Below are 22,502 nucleotides of genomic sequence, written 5' to 3' on the forward strand. Positions count from 1 at the left end.
AGCCCCAGTGTACAGTTTCTTATTTGATTTGGTCTTCGGTCATGCGTTACACTTAAGTTAAGCGTGTGTGTGGTTTTGTGGGGAAGCGATTCCCGGCTGAATTGTAGTTATGAGAGAGATAATCACAAGCAATGATTGGTCATGTGAAGAAATGTTCCCCTTAGTTGGTTAATGTGGATGCTTATCTTAGCTTTTGTAGTGGATCAAAAAGCTTTTGCCTATGAACATTTTTAATGGTGTGAAATATACCTATACACTGCCGAGACTAACTGTAGAGACCATTCAAAATGTTCATATAATCAGTATTTCTAGATGTACTGTGGCCATTTCAGTCCAGTCTCAACCCTTAAAAGAGACATAAAGTCATCCAAAAGCAATGTGCAAGACTGTCATGGTTCTGTCATTTTTGTTCAGGCTTTCCAGTCTTGGGGCAGGATCATGACAGTATCACCCGTTTTGTGTGGAGAGAGACATTTTGGCTTCCACTTCCATACTCTCTCCGGTCTTGTCTCTGTTCCTGCCCTCTCCTTCCAAGTTATCTCTCCATCAGTGTTTCATCCCCGACACATGTCCCTTGTTAATTATCCTTTGCTAGTCTCCCTTTAAAAAGCCCTTGGGTTTCATTGTTCTGTGCTCGTTTGTTCTGCTTACTTGTGCTTGTTTTGTGTCTTGACACTGTGAGTATGTTCTTTGTATGCTTCCCTTACCCTCGTCTACTGGACTCCTTGTTCCTTGCTGTAGATTTATTGTTCTAAAGTCTTTGTTTTGTCTTAATATTGAGAGTCCCTGTTTTGCCCATTTGTGAGTTTTTGTTAAATAAAGTTTTTGTTAACCATTTCACTGCCTGCACTTTCACTCATTTTACGTACAGTGACACACGACTAGCAGCAGTCATAAAAATCGAGGTTATCACATAAAAAGAATTGTAGAAGTCTGCACAAATTTAACGGTTTTATTGCTTAAAAATGAATATGATTTTTTTTGCAGTATGTAACCCACCTAACAATGTATGACAGCTCACCCAGTAGTCAGGATCACACAACAGTCATAAAGATTAATTCGCATTCGAGGGAAATAAACACTCGAGACAAGGTCATAAATGGAAAATAAGTGTTCTTTATGTTCAGCTATATTAGCCTGTCAGAAAAAAGATAAATGGAAAAATATACAACAAAAATTTAACTTAAACAATAATACCATTGAATTTCCAAAAAATACATCCAAAGAGAAACTTCCTAAATTTGCTACTCAGGCAATGACAAGAGTTTGACTCCGTCCAGTGTCCGTGTGGCTGAATTATCCGTAGGAAAATCAGCCGCATTTGCTAAGGTTGCAAAATAAGCAGTCTTTGTCCTACCACTTCGTTGCCATGTAGGAAGTACGCGATAATTTGTAAAACCGGAATGGCTCGCCAGTTTCACCAATAGGAAATATCTCCTTTGATGGCGAGACAATTCAGTTCTGGAAACTCCGTATGGAAAAAAAGAAAAAACTCCTTTCTCCATCAGAACGGGAACAGGGTGCAGGAGGCAATGGAAAGGAAGAAGGAAACAAACCGAAGACAACCGGGAAAGGAAAATAAAGAAAAACCCAGGAGGAAAAACCCCGACCTTGCAAAGACACGACAAAGCAACAATTAGTCATTATAAACAACCATTGTAGTAATCTCAATATTCATTCGCATTTAACACAGTAACATAACGCACGCATTAAAGCATATTTAATGATATATTCCCTTGTTACCGAGATAACACAATACATCCGCATACATTCAATATGAAACACATAGAGCTTTACTCACACGATTAGCAATTCGCACGTGAGCTACGGAGCACATTTCTCACACGAAGGTTAATAATACATTTTAACAATGAATATTTTCTTAAACATTACTGTTCTCACAGATATTTAAACACACTTACGTTTTGACCACATATTCAAGGAACATAACATTATAATTGAATGATAAAATTCCCCTCTTTTTAAGAGCTCACGATAACCATTATATAATTAAATGCAGCGATAAGCAAACTCACTTACCAAGAAAATAACAATTGAAACAGTTCTTTAGTTGAATGACACTAGTCAGATTGATTAGCCACTGCGGTCAAGCCAGCCGCCACCTCTAGCCCTCACTTTTTTCTTATGTGCGATTATATTGCGTATTACGGTAAAGCGTCTTTTGGGATTTCAAAATAAAAGCGACCTACGGCGAACGCGATATCAGTCTGTGGATTGTGTATTAATAATTAATGAGAATAAAATATATCAATATATAATGTTACCCATTAAACGATATATATTCAAAAAATATCCATTATTGCACTAATGTTGAAGACAATAACCCAAGCCTTTTAAAGTACGCCTTCAAAATGGCCTATATGTACTATTATTTATATACCTTCAGATAATAATTAAAAGAAAACTATCCGATTGCATAGACTCATTCAACTTTAAAATAAGATTATACCACCTCAGTGTGATATACAAACAATATCAGAATTGTTTTTCTACCAAATTATGCAACACAGTGATAAGTGTGAGAATTTAATATTTTTTAAAGTCATACACAGTATAGCCATACACTTTTGTGAGATATGCTGCATAATGCTAATGGTAATCGTATTGCTAAAAGGTCAACTGTATACACCCACAGAAAAAATTAAGAGACCATTCCAAATGTTCATAATCAGCATTTGTGTGTGTATTGTTTTGAATCCTGTCCTGTGTCTGTTGAATTGAAACCATAAATCAAACATTAGGAGTCATTCAACAGCAATGTGAAAGACTGACAGGATGACAAGACTCATGAAAACTATGATAAAATCGAGGTTATCACGTAAAAAATAATTTATGAACTTTCCTTAATACCTGTAGAAATATGTTTTTTTATCGTTTAAATTAAAAGTGAATGGGAACTTGTTTTCTTTGCAGTTTTTGTGGTCTGAATAAATAAAGAGCATCTTTTCTGTTACTTTAACCTGCTTCTACAATTTTCGTTTTCTGTAAATAAATGCAAATATAAACAATATTTTTGTTTGAAAATCAGAAGAAATATTATTGGTAGTTCACAGAATGAAACAAAAGTCATCATTATACTTAAACATACCTATAAATAGTAAATTCAGAAAAACTGAAAACGCTCTTTGAAATTGTCGCTTATTTGTTCTTGCAGCTGTATATTGTGATTTAGATGAACCCTGTACAGATGTTTTTACTTATTAATGATGCACTACTTTTTTTAAGTTTTACCAAACAGTTCTATGTAACTTTTAAAAATCACAATTTATTTAATATTCCTGTTACAAAGTAGTGTTTGGATTGTACTGAAAATGCCTTATTTTTCCTTTTTAGGTTTTCCCTTTTTTTTGGCTTGTTTAGGTGTGAGAATGTCATACAGTCCCAGTGCTTTAATAATCTCTCTATCATACAGAATATCAATAATTTATCTCTATCATACAGAATATCAATAATTTATACACAGTGATTTATCTCTTACAGTGGCTAATGTGGCATATGTGCTACCTACTGCAGAACACTGCTTACTCAAACCCTTGAGCAGAGGCGTAACTCATGCCTAAAGGCCACATCTCTAAATTGCAATGTCGTCTCGTTGCTTCCTTAATCAGATAAAGACAAACAACACATTGCATGTTTAACATCAAGAACACGTTAAAGGCACCTCCCACCTTTTGTGGTGGACTATAACCTTTTTATAGTTCTGTGTTTGACTGTTTTTTATGCCTCTAAGATTTGATTGTTAAATGCTTCTGTATAGTAATTTGGAAATGCATTATCATGACATTTAATTAAATAATAATCATCATCACAGTGCTCATTAAAACAAAACAAAAAAATCATATTTTTTGGTTGTATTATGGTAGTGGTAGGATTATAGGAACATTTGATAGAAAACTACAAAAAACGGGGAACCTCAAAAATGCGAAAACTCTGACAAAATTCAAGACATTATACCCAAATAAAACAATATATTGAAATAATTAAGTACCCCAAATAATTGCTATTGGCTCAATTGCCCATTATAAGAGTATTTAGTTGTATGCAGTGGTCTACAATATGTCTTATTAATGTAACAAAACTGTCTCTGCCATGCCGCCAAAAATCTAACGTCCACAATACTTCTCTCCTCATTTATCTGATTAGTCTTTCGCACGGATTCCTGAGTAGGGGACTTCAGTGGAGTCTTTACCAAGACCGCATCGAGGGCACAAAGGAGGCTCTCGCGAGCACACTTCTGAGCGATATAAAGACAAATGGGACAGGGGAACGTCTATTTTTGTACGTATTTATGCACTTATGTCCACCAGGGGGCGTCAGTGTTCTGCGTCATCGCGAAACTCATCACAACAGAGAGGCAAATAAAGGGGCGCTGTCCCGAGGTGATACATACAGTACCTCTTTGCATTAAAAATGTTTCGCTATTAACTAACATCTGTATTTCATAGATGACTTTGTGTGCATCTGTCTTCAAAGTGATCTCATATCCCAACGTTATAAAGATAATAGTTGTCTGAAGCAAAAACAAAATAAATCATAAAGCATAGGCTATTGTTATCGTACCCATAGGGCGTCGTTTGGGTAGGGATGCGTCATTCAGGGAACACTAAATGGTACCTACCAGTAATGTCAACCAAATGAATTTACACTTATATATAACCACTGATGTCCGCCTGTGTCCTGTGTTTTTTACTTATTACTTATTTTATTCTAAATGTATTTATCCAGGAATCATTTATTTGAAATTAAAAACCTTTTGCAATCGCGTTGTTGAAAATAGCGCAGTTCTTGGTACACAAATGGTAAAGTTTCCTTTCTGTCGGTCTCGACGTTGTGTCAAACCAACAAATGGGGTTTGCCCTTGAGAACCTATCAACTCTGACTACTTTTAGAAATGGCCAATGAAATTGGCTTATGAAATTTGCATGCTGGGCTCCACCTCCGGATGTCCAGCATAAAATTAAGCCGGCGTGTATCATTCATTCACCTTTTGTTCTTTGGAGCCTTCGCTCCTGACTACAAGAATGCTCGTATCTACATCGCCAGATTCTCACCACGTGGTGCAGCTGATCGTCCCTTCCTGCGGCGACTTTCCCCTGGTCGTCTCGGTGGTGCCAAATGTGTTCGAGATCTTTCTAGAAGAGCATATTTCCTTCTAAAAGAGCGTATTTCTCCAGCGTGGCATGTCCCACTGTTCTCTCGGGTGCAACACACTCATCAAAGAGGGGGACGGACACGATGTCTGCCTCGGGTATTGGGTTCTCCAGCACGTTGGCAGCCGTTCTGGATACATTTTGCCTGCACTGCGGGCGGATGACGATCCAGTCGTTGCGTCACGGGCGGCTGTCTTCCCTCGGGAACCAGCCGCCAACTCGTGTTGCTCCCCGTTTCATGACAGAAAACGGCCCTGCCGTCCGCTCCGGCAAGCACCAAGAATGACATGAGGATTATTGCAAGTGCTAATCCGCCAGCCGCTGGATCAAAGACCTCTCGCACCTCGCTCATTTGATTGTTCCCCACTCATCGAGGAGGGGGATGGACACAATGTCTGCCTCGGGTGTTGGGTTCTCCAGCACGTTGAGGCAGCCGTTATGGATACGTTCTGCCCACACTGCGGGTGGATGACGATTCAGACGTTGAGGCACAGCCGGCTGTCTTCCCACGGGAACCAGCCGCCACCTCCAGTTGCTCCCTGTCTCGTGACAGCAGTGGCTACGGCCCTGCCGTCCGCTTCGGCGAGCCCCGTGGGTGACATGAGGGTTATTGCGAGCGCTCGCACCTCGCTCATTTGATCGTTCCCCAAAAAAGGCCCCAACTGCCTTGCAACAATGGAGGGTGACTGACTGGCATTTTTGACCTCGATAATTCCTTGAAGCTCCCTCCTTCCGGGGGTCGAGATCAGGAAAAATCGAACGTTGAAAATGCCAGCCATGCTTTCCCAGGCCCCCGTGAGAATGGGGCGGCGTTGGACGCACTGCCCCTCCCCCAACGCTCGCGGCTTTACACGCGGTACACCGGGTTTGGCGCACAGCTCCAAGCCGCGCTTACCCATCACTGCCATGTATACCGGAAGTGCATGAGGAACTCTGTAAGACCCGGAAATGCCCCCTTCTCCGCGCGTACAAGTCAAACTAGTTCAGTCACCCTTTCTTCCCAGGGAGACCGAGAACACCTTTGGGCTAGACCCCAGGTTAGGAGGTCATTCAAGGACGGTCCTGCCCCATCCCAACAGCCCACTTCGAAGGGTTCTCTCTCTCTCTGGGTGTTTCACAGCCGTGATCACCCTCTACATGACAGTGTTCGGCAACTCGACATTGCGTCATGGCGAGACATTATGTTGAGGATAAGCAGCAATCCACTGCACTCTCACAGACAGTACACGTTGCTACATCCTCGCTAGGCAGGCAAGCAGAGCCTTGCCCCCTGGGGGTCCCCTCAAAGTGGAAGACCCGTTCTGCCAGCCATTGAACCCCCCCCGGGAGGTCGATGAAGTAGATTGTACCTCTAGTCCCGGTCCCTGGGAGTCTGACAAGACTTGCCCAAACCGCCACGCGGCTAGGAGATATGATCCGTCTCGGCTACATTCGTCCCTCTAGCCGTGATGTTCAACGGGTGGTGACCCGTATTTCATCTTCTCAGAAAAAGGAGGGTTGCTAGATTTGCAGACCCTGAACAGGCACCTACTCAACCTGCCGGTCAGGATGCTTACGCAGAATGGCATCTCGACGTCTCCGGATGTCAAAGATGGGTTCATGGCAATTGACCTGAGCGACACTTACTTTCATGTCTCGATTCTAGAGAAGTGGTCAGGCATGTCAGTACAGAGTCCTCCCTTTCGGTCCGTCCCTTCCCCACGAGTCTTCATGAAGATCGTGGAAGCCGCCCTCACTCCCCTCAGGGAGAGAGGTGTGCGGGCACTAAACTATCTCGACGAGGCTCTCGTTAGATATGTTATGTGCAATCAGGGACCTAGTGCTCTGGCACGCAGATAGATTGGGCCTACAGGTCAACCGAGAAAGGTCACCCCGTGCAACGCATTCTCTTTCTAGTTGGGGGCTCGTCTGCGAAAGGGGGGAAGACACCTCTCTTAGAACCAAGAGACCAAAGCATACCTGAGGCAAGCGCACTGGCGATCGGCAAAGACCTACATTAAAAGGGGAAAGTGTTTTTTCTATACAGTTATTTTATTGATTTACAGAAATCTAACGCTCACCCTGTAGGATTCTTGTGAATTAATATTTCGTACAGACGAAATAGGGTTTTTCAATTCATGTTAGTGTATTTCACTTCCCATTGTTATGACAGCGCAGCTGGCAACAGTAATTAGTAAAATAATTATTAACGCACGAATATGAATGGTTATGCAGTCCTGATCACACTGTAATTTGGGATCGCGGTGTCAGCTTTGCTACTCAGAGAAATAGGCTTTGTAACTCAGAAAAAATCTGTTTTATTCTGAAAAAGAATCATTTATTCAAAGGTTGTATTAAATTGTGGAAATATATAATTGATATCACTGTTACTGTATGGTATATTGGAATATTGTTATCAGGAAAAAGACGGTGAATTTTAATATCACCCCTGATCGCAATACAATACATCCAATATTGTTGGAACGGTCCGTCGATCGAACACGAGAGTTATTGCTGCTATTTTTATATTTGTCTGTATTTTTTCTAACACTGCCAATTTTTGAAGTGAAAGATGGGGAGTTCTGTTTCAAGGCCAATGCCGGGCGAAACGCCAGTCGCATTTATGTACAGAAATAATCAAGGGTTTTATACTGATCCATATGTTAGCAACCTCGCAGGATGGTCGGAGGGAATGAAACCGCAAATTGATATTCCCTATCCGAGGGACGGTTAATTTTCTGATGAGGGTATGGAATTGGCAAAGGACATGGTAAAATAAGGATGGGGAGACCCATTGTGGGATTATCCATACATGAATAAAGCTTATGCCGTATGGAAAGACATGAAAAGGTTTGGGACCAGGGTGCGGAAAAATCAAAAGTTGTTGCGTATGTTGCAACCCAAAATCAAAATCGGTGGCTGCGGGAAAAGCCGCCTGCATACTCTGTCCCTTGCCAAAACCAGACTTTTCCCTCTGCACCCCTGCTGATGGTAAAGCCCAAAATTTTTGCATATCTTAACATTACAGGTCGCGAACAAAACGCCGATACGAACCCCCCTGATAAAAAGGTTAAACAATTGATTCATGATAATTCTGACCCGAGGACAAAACCTCAAAGTTCAATGGTTTTGGTAAGAGCTGGTAACACGGTAAATGTTAGACCGTTAAGAATGTCTGATATGGAAGCAATTTGTAAAAGTTTGCCTTCCCCACAGGAAGCGGGAAAATATGTATAGATTTTACAAACTCATACAAAATATGCACATTTTACAGGTAGTGATTTCCGAGCGGTGTTGTTAAGAACGCTCGAGAAAGATGTAACAGAAGAAATGTAGACCGAAAAATGTCCCGCGCTATCAATTGACAATGATAAAATCACCAACAGCGGTACGGCTGCAAGCCCACATGAGTTATTTTGGGAAACTTCTGCAAATGTTGAAGTATTTTTTAAACAGTCGAGAGTGTTTCTTGATGAACGTTTAGGAAGCCAATATGATTTATCATTTGCAGCAAGCACTAACTAGGCAGCGAAAGAATCAACCGCCCAATTTCTTTGTGCGTTTTAAGAAAGCATGGATTGAAGATTCTAAATTGGCATTAAATAATGACATAAAACCTCTGTTTGTTAACACTATGTTAAATAACATGAATGCCAAACAAGCACAATTGATCAGAATCACTACTTCGAACTTGCATGACGTGACGCTTGAGGCTCTAGGAAAAAGAATTAGGGAACTAGATGCCTCTGGTGGTTTCCCGGTTAAACTTGAGAATGCTATGTTTACAGGCTATGCAGAAAAGGGGAACAATGAGTGCACTTCTGTAGATCAGAAGCAACCAAACCCTAGCCAAAGGAGGAAGTCCGACATAACATGCTTTCCTTGCAGAAAAAGGGGCCACTACAAACAAGAGTGTAGACAACTGCACAAGTTTGAGTCACCTCGGCCAATTTCTGGTGACACACACACACAGAGCGCACCACAGCACAGAAATGAGAACACTTCATATCCAACCCAGTGGTATCCAAATCAAGCATAGGGATGCCCGCAGAGTGATGTCAGTTCTAATTTATGTATGATGACCCTAACATTCTCGAATAATGGAGAGGATCTGCCTTATTTTCCCCTTATGGTAAATGGGCAGCCTCAAACCTTTCTGCTTGATACAGGCACAGATGCTTCGTCTATGACTTTGACACTTATGAGGGTCCTATAACTAATCAAATAATTCACTCTGTGGGAATTTCCGGAACTGACATTGCCTGTGCTGTTACACCTCCGGTAGAGGTTAAGGCTGAGGGTATTCAAACATTTTCCCACAAGTTTACAATTATTCCAGGTGCTCCATTAAATCTTTTAGGTTGTGATATGATGCATAAATTAGGCATGGATATTAAGTTTACTGATCACAAGGTTGTTTTTTCTTTTCTGTCTAGTTTACAGGCATCCGTAGATCCTTTGCCCACAGGTGGACTGCCAAGCAGTTCACAAGCACCTACACGGTGTAGCATGACTACACGGGTAGACTCCATGATTAACCCTTTATTATGGTCTCAGTTCAAGGATTACACTGGTTTCCTTGACATGGAACCTTACTGGGCTAAACTTAAAACAAACAAGCCTGTCTACATTAAACAATACCCTTTGTCTAAAGATAAAGAAGAAGGTATTAAGCCTTTAATTGAACATTTTGTCAAGCAAGGAGTGCTGGAACAAGCACATTCACCATATAACACACCAATTTATCCCGTTGTGAAGGCTGATGGGAAAACTTGGAGATTAACTCAAGATTAAAGAGCAGTCAATCAGTTAATCATACCACTCACACCAATTGTGCCTGATGTTCTGACTGTCATGAATTCTATGTCTCACTCGCACAAGTATTTTACAGTAATTGATTTGTGTGCAGCTTTTTTCTCTGTGCCTGTACACCCAGATACTCAGCCTTTGTTAGCTTTTACATTTAAAGGACAGCAATATTCATGGAAACACCTTGCACAGGGCTACGCAGACTCACCCACTGTCTTTTCTGCAGCAGTGCACAGAACTTTGGCCAAAATGACTGATCTGCCTTCATCAGTTTGTGTTCTTCAGTTTGCAGATGACATCCTCGTGTCGGGGGAGACGAAGGAGGACTGTGAAAAAGCATCTGTCATTTGCACGTTAGGGAGACGGTGGGTGCAGCTTTAGGGGTCCTGTTGCAACAGCATGGTTCTACATACATAACCGGTACGGTAATTCCAATTGTAATCACTGGATTAGCTTTGCTACTCCTGTTGCCATGCATGTTGCAATGTGTGGTTGGATGTGTTAAAAAATCTATTACGTCTGCAACAACCCAGGAAAATTATCAAGTAATGTTAGCAAGGAGAACAACTGATGTATACAGTATCAGGTTAGGCGAACACCAGAGGGTTATCGTCCGGAAAATCATGCTCGACCTTGGGGGTCTACATTTGATAATCATAGTGACACGGACGAGGATGATCATGATTATGCTCACATATATGAAATAGAACCAGAACCAATACCGGTAGTCGAGAGACCAAGAGATGTTGCTGAAGGAAATGACATTGAAATGGAAAGAGATAATGGGTTAGACGTTTCGATCATTGAGATTAACACGGAAGATGATGATGAGTAGATATGATTATGTTTATCTTTTTGTTTTTATTGAGGATGATTTGTTTTGTTATTTTTCATTACAAATCACTCTGAATGATGTTTAATCTCATAACAGCTTGCACACCAGAAAAACAAACAAAAATACGTAAGTGCAACTATCATTTTACTTTTACACTCACACCTTTATTACAGTAGATTTTAATTAAAGTAAATTTTATATCACCTTTTATACTAAAAAGATTTTGATATAACACACCTTTATAGATTTTGTATTAACACCTTTATTACTGTACTTTGAACTTTAAAGGGACACAGGACTGCTTGTAAGACCGTTGGTCTGAAAGTGGCCATTGTGAGAATCTGGATCTCGTCTGTGTCCCCCACATTAACCAAAATGTTTATACTCTTTGCAACCATATTAGGAGGAGTAATACTCAAGGGACATGTCTGACCCGACAAGCTGACATGATTGCTGTCAAGTGATGACATCGCTACACACAGTGTCCTTGAATGTTCTAGAAGATGAGAACAGGGAACTAAATACATGCTGTCATTCCCAAATTGAGTTGAAATAGAGGTCTGGTGATTTTCCATGACCAATGTTACTTCCCTTTTTATGCATATAAACATTAGTCCTTAATACAATAAACTTTGGACTTTGATTGAACTGCACTTCTTTGTCTGTGTCATTCTTGGTCTCCGGGATCCCGAAACTCTGTGTGTTCCATCGACTAGACCAGTGGTTCTCAACTACAGTCCTCAGGCCCCCCCTGACAGATTATTTTAGATGTGTCCCTATTGAACACATGACCGAGTTAATGAGATAATGACGTGATGATTGATCAATAATGATGAACACCTGCTGCTAACAAAAACATCATCAGTAAGAACAAAAAACATAATAATGTTTCTGTCACAGGTCGGAGTGGGTCAAACCAGACTGCACCCACCCCTAGACCAGGATCACCCTGAGGAGCGTGTCAAAGGAGGAGGCAGGAGACAGGAATAAAAGAATCACAAGCTTTATTTAATATTTAAAAGTAATTTGAAAACCCTAATCTAAAATCCTCTTCCTTCCTCTTCCCAGGAATCCAGAGCAAACCGTGTCGGGCAACGATGTCGGACTCACGGTAGTCAGTAATGGACGGTGGGTGTCCTAGGTGGGTATGTGGATCGGGACTCACTTCCTTCTGGCGCTGACGCCGGGCTCACAGTGGTGAGTAAGAAACAGGTGGGTGTCCCAAGGGAACAGGTGAGTCGGAGCTTACTCCCTTCTGGCGCTGACGCCGGACTCAGTGGCGAATAGTGGACAGGGTACTTCACACTACACCGATGGGTTTCAGAGCTGCAACAAACTCATGTCACAAGCGGAGCGGGGCTTTCGCTGGAACAGACAGAATCAAAGCTTCAGACAGCAGTGAACAGACCTCACGGGTGTGGCAGGGGACAGATACTTCACGCTATGCAGATGGGCTTCAGCACCACAACAGTAACAAGGTAGCAGTATTTAACTGTTCAACAGTCTATGAAACATCCAGCTGAAATACCTTCTTCCTTTCTGACCAGGACAGAGGCTTTCGGCGGGGGCATGTGGAGACCACCAGGCGGAGAGGACACTTTGAGCGGAACGCTCCACTTCGGCTATACACTGGAACGATACAGCCCGGTTTAACTGTTCAACAGCATGTAAAACCTTCAGAATTGACAGGGCCGGGTTGCCTCGAAGTAATAAATCGGGCGCTTTGTGGTATCAAAAGCCCTTCCCTGGAGACAGCGGATGAAAGACTGGGAGGAGAGTGCACAGCAGACTACTATTACTTCTCCACACAACAAACCTCACTCCATAACACAAACTGTGTGAATCGTCACTTCAGGCACAGCATCTCACTCGCACACCGTGCATTCGGGCCAGCACTCACCCCTCCGGTCTTTCTCCCACCAGATCAAATCTCGTCCTTGCAAGGGTTCAATTTCTCTCCAGAGAAAAGCAGAAGACGGGTGCAGCTATCGTCACATTCAGCAAAGGGGAGGACAGAAGTTAGAGTCAGATCAACAATCCACTCGGTGTACTAGTTCACTCGTGCCACACACTATCCGAACTCTCAACACCACTTCAGTGTTTAGTGCATATAAACGACGGATCAAATACTCATCACTGGCGTCTTTCCCACTGCGGACGGTATTCCTTGAATTTTCCCTGATAATCCTTCACTCTCTCCCAGTCAAGGCGACGAATTCCACTCTCTTTTAACGTCCTCGGGTCCCGCAAGCCACACTCTTCTTTCTTCATGATAACTCTTCAGCTGTAATACTCCACACACATTTCCCAACGGGAGAGACCACTCCAGATCAACGGAGAAGGAGGACACGACACGACACGACACGACACGACACGACACGACACGACACGACACGACACGACACGACACGACACGACACGACACGACACGACACGACACGACACGACACGACACGACACACCTCAGCCTTCTCTTCCCCTTGTGTTTTATCCTCTCAAGAATGCTGGCGTGGCCTCAATCAGACACTCAGAGTGAAGTCCCCACACCTGTTGCCAATCTGCCGGTTAGTTGCCATGGCGACAGACACACACACAGGCCCGGGGACAGTGTTACACTGGGAGTATCCCCGCGGAAACACTTCTCTGGTGAATAAGTTCCGGGGGTTATTTGTCTCCCCGTGACATTTCCTTTAGTGGGGCTCTTACCCTTGATTTATTTTTTATATCAGCTGTTATAGTGTGTTTCTGAACAGCCAGACAAAATTGTTGGAATTAAACTTTCTTAAACTGTTTAAGTCTGACAAATATCGTGACACACCAAAATCAACAACATTTGTACAGACTCTTATAAATATGCTTCTGAAACAAACTATTTCAGCTAGCAAAAACTGTAACATAATAAAACAAGGGTAAGAGCCACACTTATGGAGACACTCAACACTATTATGGTTTTTATTCTTATTGTTGATGTTTTCAGTAGTGATTGTGTTTGTTAACTTCACCTGTTCATCATTAATGACTCAATCATCACTTCATTATCTCATTAACTCGTTCATGTGTTCAATAGGGAGACATCAAAAGTATACTGTCAGGGGGGGCCTGAGGACTGGAGTTGAGAACCACTGGACTAGACTCTTCAGCCTTAGAATACTAGTACCTAGACAACGGGACAAAAAGTAATATTCTTACAGTAAGGAACTCAGCTCTGTCTCCACATAGCACGTCTGACTACAGAGCTCACTTAGTCAGTGTTGAACTACCTGGAACATTCCAAGCAGTCAGAGGCTCCTGGGACACATGGCATCCTTGACGATGGTGATACCCCTCGGGTTGATGCACATTATACCGCTCCAAAAACTGGCTACAGAGTGGAGTTCCGAGGAAAGCGTGGCACACCGGCAGCAGCCGGATGCGTCTCTGTCGACGCACCCTAACCTCTTGGCGACCCCACGGTGAGGAATCCCTCCTGGAGACCTTTTTCTCGGGAAGGCGTGTCGACAGACACCTTCCTGCAGAATTGAGGGTGCATTGTGCAATGGGCACGCATTGTTGGGGCAAGGACGGTGCCCCACCTGCACTGGCATATCAGTTGTACACGTGCTGTAGGGGGCGTGAGACCTGCCATGAGGAGCCCGCATCCATGCGGCCTCCCGGAGATGCCGTATGAACGACTCACCCGACGCCTCTTCCCCTGGAGTCAGCAGGTGATCCGCTCCCTGTGGGCCACACATATCCGACGCAATCTGAACCAGACAGCTGACGGCTCTCTGTCAGTTGACGCCTTGTGGAGAGTTGCAACTAAACCTCGGCGCACCCCAGCTCTCTGGGTGCTGTTAGGGAAGGCTCAGGCGCCTCTCTGAACACCACCCATTACCTACCTTGGCACTCCCTACGAGGCCTCCCTCGGGCTGGCCGTGCGACAAGAGAAAGTACACCTTCTCCCCAGTGAACCTCATTGCACAGACCCTGTGCAAGGTCAGGGAAGAGACGACCAACTGGCCCAACCAGACTTGGTTCTCGGAGCTGATGCTCTTGATAACAACTCTCCCCTGACTGATTCCCCTGACGAAAGACCTGCTCTCTCGGGGGAAGGGCACGTTATGGCATTCCAGGCCAGACCTTTGGAGCCCCCATGTCTGGCCCCTGGACAGGACGAGGAGATCCTGAGTTGGCTATCCCCCCTCCCTGTGGTGGAGACCATCACTCAGGCTTGGGCCCCAGCCACCGGGCAGCTATACGCCTATAAGTGGTGCCCCTTCTCGTCCTGGTACTTTTCTCGGAGAGAAGACCCACGACGGTGCTCAATCGGAACATGGTGTTCCTATGGGACTGGAGACTAACCTCTCCCCCTCCACACTGAAAGTGTTTGTAGCGTCTGCTCATCGCTTCTCAGTGGTGGAAAGTCCCACGATCAAGACGCTTCTCCTGTTGGCGCTCGTCTCCAAGAGGGCATGGGACTTACAAGCATTTTCTGTGTCCCCTGATTGCCTAGAATTAGGGTCCGGTAAGTCTCATGCTAGCCTTAGACCCCGACCCGGCCATGTGCCCAAGGTTCCCACGGCCAGGTGGCGAACTTGCAGGCGCGCCCTATCAGGGAGCAAGACCCAGCCCGACTCATGTTGTGTCCAGCACTTCTTGGACCGCACGCAGAGCTTAAAAGCTCTGATCAGCTCTTTGTGGAAAGGAATTCGATCCATCACTAAGCAAGCACCCCCTGCAGGTGGGCTTGGCAGAGCAGCCCTGTCCCTTAGGCCGTGATCCCATATGAGTTAGCATATAACTTTAACCGGACCTAGTGCTACCGGACGATTGTAACACCCCGCCCTTGGGCTGTTCCTTCCGACGTACCCTCATGAACAGTTCCCATCTCTGGTAACCCATGACCTCCCCAGGTGGACCTTCACATCACTGTTAACTGTCTCAGTCTGCACATATTTCATGAGATCTTCCCTAAATGGTGAGACCATGTTGGTTTCCCACTAAACTCCTCTCGGCGGTAGGAAGTGGTCTCTGCAGCAAATACCTAATTAAGGAAGCAGCGCTTACCCAGTGAATCCTGACCAGACGGCCTCTCGCCGATAAAGAGAGATAAGGCCCCGTCCGTAAACGGGTGGTCGGGGCTCCCACCTTTCCCCTGAGAAAGCTCTGGGACCCCCAACCATCACACTGGAAGGTGGAATTTACGCGTTACAATTTACAGGTTACGCGTCAAAGCAGAGCTGTGTGAACAAGACGCGATGAGCATGATTATACATATTGTTGACAAAATACGGGACAAGCGTGTCACAAATAGATTTAAGGAACAGTGTTTTTCCCATTGCATGTGAATCCCCTATTAACTGGATGGAGTTGCAAACTTAAACGTTAGTTGTTTTACATCTACGAGGATAGCTAAATATAGTTGCATATCATGGCAATCGACTGTTTGTATGCATTTGTTAAAATAAAATAAAAAATTGCTTAAAATTGAATTATGATCCAAATTTTGTTTCTGTATAAGTGTTAGTGATTAGTTCTGCTTTATGAGGTAACATAAAATGTATATCATTAACAGGATATAAATGTAAAACAAATTAAAGCAAGCCACTTTTTCTTAAACATTTTCTTAATTGCTTTTGATTACGGCATTTGTATAGCTATAGTAAGCCATATCTCAGCCATAAATGTGCTCATTTGGAATGCATTAATGCATTATTGTGTCAGGTCAGGTGACATAATCAGTCCTGTCATGATTTGGAGGCATGGTCACAGATGATTAAGCATTTAAAAGCTCAGTGGTAAGAGCATTGGGTTAACAACGCAAGGTTGTGGGTTCGATCCCAGGGGATTGCAAATACCTATGTAAAAAGTATAGGATAAAGCAATGTAAGTCGTTTAAAGCGTCTGCCAAATGCCTAAATGTAAATGTTATATAGGTCAATTGAGCACTCAGTCAATCATAGAGTATTTTAAAAAATGTAGGCATAAATATATAAAAAGTAGCTTTAATCCTGACTGTAGATGCAGTTAAACATACAATAGTTAATAATAAGTGTATATTATGATGTAATTGTAAGGAAACTGATCTTGCTGCAATAGACAGCAATTAGAGGCACAACAATGAAGAACAGTGTAGAAAACATTTTCAAATAAAACTGTTTTAAGTAACTCAACTCACTCAACTTTATTTATATAGCGCTTTTTACAATTTTCAGTACTACATTATTATATTGTACAATACTGTTACTCAAGAAAAGGCACTAAACTTTAGTGACAATGTAGTTCTGCAGTGAATTCAGATTTTAAAAGGTTCTAATAAATTAGCTATATTTAAAGAACTGGATAATTTTGTGACAGCATGACTTTCTAAATGTTTTGAGAGAAAAGAAAACTTGAATACAACGAAATTTATCAAAGCAGTTTTCATCCCAACCTTGCTTCTTAAGAATACAATTCATCATGAATTGCAGTGGCCAACTGTCTTTCACACTTTCACCCCAAAGCATGTGTCAGTCTGGTGGTGTCCACTTGACAATTTTGTGCTTGTCTATTCTGCCAGGCCATTTTGCTTGTTGGTGCCAACTGTCCTCTGGCATCAAAAGCCTCATTGGTGAAGTTGATGAATCTTGATGTGGAAAAAAGTTGATCCTGCAGCTCAAAGAATCTCTTAGACAAAGAAGGTCCAGGTGTCAAACAGTTAACTTATTTGCTCGAGAAAAACAAAGTGAGATGTTCCAGGTCATCTGAAAACCTGGACAGGGTGGACCTGTGTAGAATAAAGGCCGGTAACATTATAATAAAATCCTGTCATGTTTTTCTTGGTCTCTTGCCTCTAGTTCCTCGTTATCTCTCCATTAGTGTTTCATCCCCTACACCTGTCCCCTATATATTATCCTCATGTCTATTGTCCTGTGTGTAGAGAGCTTCAAAGTAGGGAAGGAAGGAGACGGGAACTGGAAGACATTTAAACATTTAATAAAGTAATAACAGCCGGCGGCCCCTCACGGCAGACCACCGGCAAACAAAACATAAATACAAATACAAACATGCTCGGGCCCGGTCCTCTCTCTTCGACGGTCCGGTCGCTCGTCCTCTCCTATGCTCCCGATCTCCTACGTGATTTGAGACCGGTGTGGGCACAGCTGGCGCTCATAAACAACTACTCACCGGTCTCGTACCACGGTCTCACCCCGCCTACTCCACTATAGGGGGTATTATTAGATTTATAATATTGGTATGAGCAGGCTTCGTTCAGGTAGTGTTTCAACTCTCCAACTTTACAACTGTACTTTACAAAATCTCCCCCCACTGAATGTTTGGCCACTCTCACTGGGCAGAGTCTAAATTTTGAATTTCTGTCAATTGACACTTCTTTCAACAGTTAGAATTTGTTCTATCCCTTCTGTGCCAACATATGTCTCCTCCTCACAAAAGTGATTATTAATTCCCTTGTTTAGACTCAATGGCTATGCTACTCTCAGAAACGAGGCCTGGCCCCTCTTCAGCCATGCAAATGGTAATTCAGTGAACTGTATAAAGTCACTAAAAGGGGAGAAAAGTCTCAATCATAGAAATTAAAAATTAATTTATGATCATATAAATAATAAATAAATAATGGGACAGAAGCTTCAAAATCATGGGTCTTAAACAATCAATCTTCTATCATCAGTTATGAATAATTAATCTATAAAAATAATACTAAGATATGAAAGTCTTAAAGCAAAAAACTAAAAAGTACATAGTTTACATTTAAAACCAATGAAGAAAAAGTTTCAAAATATAAACTCAAAACTACTCTCATGATTAAAGATTAAATCAGCTATTGTATCCTTTATAAGCCAATATGCTTTAGAGAAAAAAGTTTTAGTATTCTTTGACTTATAGTACATACATCGTATTGTGACCTTGGGTGATTTTTTCTATGTTGGCTCTCACACAGCCTTTCAGCCATGATCGTCCCCAATATATCACCTTATTTTTTCTAGGTGTTTGTCCTATGTGAGCTCTCGCAAGGCAATGCCCTGGTCGTCCCATAAATACACCTCATATTTATTTTATTTTGGTCACAATATTTGCTTAATATTTGCCTCCAATTGGTTATGTGAAAAAGTTTTGTAAGCAATTGTTCTTCCCAAGTATTCCATTTGGGGCAGGCTGTGTTTTGGAGGCTTTGTGTCCTCTTTTGCAAGCTTACTCAATACTTTCAATAAGTCTCTATGGCATTGTTCAAGTGAAGAGGAACAAATCAGGATGTCGTCCAGGTACTGAATTAACGTACTGTCCATCATTAAGTCCTCCAGATCAGCATTCAGTAGTTCATTAAAGATATGTGGCAAATGCCTGTAATCCTGCACTAATCTTTTATATGTGTATTGTTAACCTTCTTAAGTAAACGCTTGTGGAAAGCTAAAAAATGCTGAACAAAGATATATCAAAGTGAAGTTTTTGCATCTGCTGGAATGTTGGTCAGCAGGGTGTCTGGATTCGGAACCTCTACTGGGTAATCTAGTATCTCGTTAATAGCTCTTAGATCATGCACCAATAGCCATTTTGTTTTGTCAGTTTTAGCCACAGGTATTGGAGTGTTGCAGTAACTGGATGTCTGGTTCAGTACTCCTGCTGTAACCAGTCCTTCTATTATTTCTCTTATACCTTCTACACTCTAAAAAATGCTGGGTTATTTCTGTAAACACATTTTTGGGTTAATTGTGCTGGGTCATAATTTTGGGTTGTTTGAGGTACTGTAAACACACAGTTGGGTTGCTCATGCTGGGTCAAATGGACTGTAGGGGTTATTTCACCACTGAACAGCTGGGTTGGGTTATTTTGACCCAATCGGTTTGTTCATTTTACCACTTCATCGAACCATCTGGATCCTTCAAGCGTCTCATTGTCAGACGGCAACGCACATCACATCAAGCTGATTTTATAAGGTAAATAAATATAATAATATGATTATTTTTAATAACTTGTGGTAAGTGCACACTGATTTAACTGTTTAATGCAGTATTTGATCTGTCGCTGTGCGGAGGAAGTGTTTTATTCTGTGATTGATTAACGTTAAGTAATTTAGCAGTTTAGCATGCTAATTAAAAAAAAGGCTTTAACAATCGCTTTATCGTTATGTTATATATATGTATGTGTGTACGTGTGCATATTTTTACTTTAAAAGGTTTTTATCCTTCACGTTAAATCCTCATGGAAATGTATGAACTAGCCTTGGGTCAGAAATACATGGTATAGTTCGGTTACTGTTTGTCTACTGTTTGGCTTTGTAATGTTTAGTCAGAATTAGATAATTTCATACAAAACTTAATCTAAGGGGATATTTTTTCAAGTGTCTGCGACGTGACGGATCCGACCAACTAGCAATAATTTAAAATTTAGCATTTTCACGCTTTTTTCCCCTCAGGTAACGTTACCGTTAGCTGCATTAGCTTAAAGCTAAGCCTCTTAATCTCACTAATTATAACAATAAATGACAAAAATATTGTTTGGAAAATTAAACAGAAATTATCTTCTGACACACGACAGCAAACGATAGAAATAACTGACTTTTATACCATTTTCCAGCTGGTAAAAATACAAGTGTTCTAATAGTTTTGGCCATCACTGTATGTTATATCCTCAGAAGTAAATGATATACAATATGAATGTAGTGAATGAAGTAAAATACTAAAAGTGATTTTTGAAATTTTCTTCTAAAATTATTGTTTTTATAAGGCCTCTATGTTTGTTCATTAAATGCATTTTAACTTAAATTTTAGTTATGTTTAAAGACTAACTGTCATATATTTAACAGGTGGGGACTTTCATGGTGGAATACTTGCAAAACGCTGAGACCAGTGATGTATTCGGCACATTTTGTGCCTTTGGGACCAGGCAGCAACGTCATCCCAGACCTTCACCATTGTTTCGGGACATGCCATTGAAACTGACTTGTTACTCAGTTGATTTGTTTCAAGTTCTTTTCTGTGCTTGATGTTAACTAAGCAGTCTCTTCCTACTTAGGAATTTCTCCAGCATGCAGTTTATCGTATTGATGGACATGAGTCTTCATGTGGGAAGTTTTTGAGGACAACAGTTTTTTCTGGACACATGTAACATGCTTTAAGTTGTCACATGCATTGTCTGTTGTTTTGAGTCTTTGTTTGGTTTAGTTTTAATGGCACACTGTTTGGACTGATTCTCATGTGTCAATAATATATTTTTGAGTGTTCTAATGCTGCGAATGTGACATATAGAATACGAATCTACAATGCCTAATTCACCCAGTTTTGTGTTTTTAAAGAAACTGATCTAGAAAAACTTGTTTTTATGTGTCTGTCGGTGTTGGATGAAATGTATGACAATTGCACCCATTCAAAAAATGTAAAGAAATAAATTTAATAAAAACGCATATTTACAATTGCATTTGTTTTGTGTAATTGTATTATGGCCTCAGGTCTTAATGGATACTGATATTTTCTTGAGTTCTGATTACTACAGGGCTGGCTGACAGAATGCTGCCCACATCAGTGCTGTGTGCAGCCCATAAGTTTTTAGGAACTAGTTCTTCCATTTTTTTTAAGAGCAAGGCCTATGGACGCTCTGTTTCTCTGAGCACTTTCAGGTCCTTAATAGCAACAACTTCCACTTCTTTGGTGATTCCTTCTAGGAATGTAGTGCACACGATCTTCATGTATTGCTTGTCTGCTTACAAAAATATCAATGGATTATCTATTCTCTCCCATGTGATGCCTGTTGCTTTTTTCATCATTGGTCCTAAATCTTTCGACTCATTTTCCTTTTTTACGTAGAGTGTGACATGGGGAACTGAGTTTTGAACACAAAACCATTTCTTGGTGAATTCACATTCATAAATCTGTAATGCTGTTCCTTGTGGCCCCATGATTATGTGTTGAGAGGTCATTGAGACCTTCTGTCCTTTAACTCTCTTTTAGCCACTCTTTTTGCAAGTCTGATCAATCTGTTTCCTCTTCCTCCACCTCATTGATAACCCTGTTGTACTCCTTGCAACAAATAGGGTGCTACTAGGTTGTGGATTGGAATTTTTATGGTCAACGAGACACAATGTAATGCAGTGCCTAGATTACAATACCTATTTATTCTATGTTAGCAAACTCCTCTAAGTAGTTTTTTCAATATCCTCACTTTAAAACACTTTCCTACTATATCCCTCCAATTTATGTAAGGCCAAATTCGCTCAATATATTCCAAGTTCTGAACTTCTACCAATTGTTTTCTAAGTAAAAAAATCAGTGGCTGCCTATCGCCTGCTGAGTCCCTATAAAATGATTCTCCAGAAATTGTCACTATTTTTCTAAGTGTCAGGCAGTACTCTGGCTATTACTTTTCCTGAATATGATGACAAGCTTTCCCCATCCAGCAATTCAGCTTCAGCCATGCGTTTTTCAAAACATCAATAAAACATAAAAAGATATTCATAAAGCAAACATTCAGCAACAATATTCCCTTTTCACTCAATGCAAACAGCTTTCACAGCTGCAATCTGGTCTCACACACTCACAGCATTTTTAGCAAACTAGTGCCTTTTTTAACATTCAATTTTGTTCAATTTAGGAGCGGCCTACAAGAACCAACGTCATTCAGGGTTTACCCTGCGCAGTTTACACAGATTTTATAATATAAAGCAAATATAATCACCCATCCCTATTCCAATATAGCAAAGAGATCTCATGGCAAATGGAAATAAGTCCTTGTTTAGT

At 41.6% G+C, this 22,502-nt stretch overlaps 2 long non-coding RNA genes across 2 annotated transcripts; one reads left to right on the plus strand and one right to left on the minus strand.

Annotated features, from left to right (window-relative positions):
- Positions 1-1,096: 1,096 nt before the first annotated feature.
- Positions 1,097-2,142, minus strand: LOC130410909 (uncharacterized). The gene is made up of 2 exons (XR_008905048.1): positions 2,041-2,142; positions 1,097-1,610 (listed from the first exon to the last, which is right to left on the minus strand). It is a non-coding gene; the product is annotated as an uncharacterized LOC130410909 (long non-coding RNA).
- Positions 2,143-19,434: 17,292 nt separating this feature from the next.
- Positions 19,435-21,183, plus strand: LOC130412863 (uncharacterized). Its single transcript, XR_008905413.1, has 2 exons — positions 19,435-19,706; positions 20,576-21,183. It is a non-coding gene; the product is annotated as an uncharacterized LOC130412863 (long non-coding RNA).
- The last annotated feature ends 1,319 nt before the right edge of the window (positions 21,184-22,502 follow it).

Source organism: Triplophysa dalaica, chromosome 2, assembly GCF_015846415.1.
Source record: "Triplophysa dalaica isolate WHDGS20190420 chromosome 2, ASM1584641v1, whole genome shotgun sequence".
In the NCBI taxonomy this organism is placed as follows: Eukaryota; Metazoa; Chordata; class Actinopteri; order Cypriniformes; family Nemacheilidae; genus Triplophysa; species Triplophysa dalaica.